The 231-nt window shown below is 38.5% G+C and overlaps 1 protein-coding gene across 1 annotated transcript in view; it reads left to right on the top strand.

The window, feature by feature from the left end:
• The window catches only part of TKFC (triokinase and FMN cyclase), a 160,780-nt gene that overhangs the window by 80,230 nt on the left and 80,319 nt on the right, over window positions 1-231 (top strand). The gene's annotated exons all lie outside the window — the stretch shown is intronic.

The raw sequence follows: 231 nt of genomic DNA, 5'->3' as shown, positions 1-231 counted from the left end.
GATACTTGGTTATAGCTCCCATTAAATTCAATTCAACTTACTTCTGAGAAGACAGGTATAGAAGTGTTGACAGAGTACCTTTTCTGACTCAGAATGCACTTCAGCAATCCCACTGGTATAGGACTGCAGGGTGATTGATAACAAAAGGCATTGTTGCGTGTTCTTGTTCATTGAGAAATGCACATGGTTGTTAAATTATACATAACAAATCACAGTTGTACCTCAGCTCCT

This window comes from Podarcis liolepis (genome assembly GCF_965112155.1).
Source record: "Podarcis liolepis genome assembly, chromosome: 1".
NCBI lineage: Eukaryota > Metazoa > Chordata > Lepidosauria > Squamata > Lacertidae > Podarcis > Podarcis liolepis.
Note: the sequence above shows the minus strand (reverse complement) of the source record. Positions and strands in the feature narration are given on the sequence as shown.